Below are 256 nucleotides of genomic sequence, written 5' to 3' on the forward strand. Positions count from 1 at the left end.
CGGCAGGGTCTGTGGGGAACGGGGAGTTCTGGGGTGCTGCAGGATGGAGTGGGCAGCAGGGAGAAGAGTGATGCCGAGGCTGAGGGTTGCTGCCGGCATCCCCTCCTCACCACGCCATTCCCCGGCCCCATGGGGATGAAGCCAGAGCTCCCGCTCCCTCCTGCCAGCACCCATCCCCGGGTGCCAGCGTGTCCCCGTGGGGTGGTGGCACCCAGCCGCCCCAGTGCCCGCATTAATGCGTTAAGCCACCCCTTCT

This window comes from Buceros rhinoceros, unplaced genomic scaffold, assembly GCF_000710305.1.
Source record: "Buceros rhinoceros silvestris isolate BGI_N320 unplaced genomic scaffold, ASM71030v1 scaffold33284, whole genome shotgun sequence".
NCBI lineage: Eukaryota > Metazoa > Chordata > Aves > Bucerotiformes > Bucerotidae > Buceros > Buceros rhinoceros.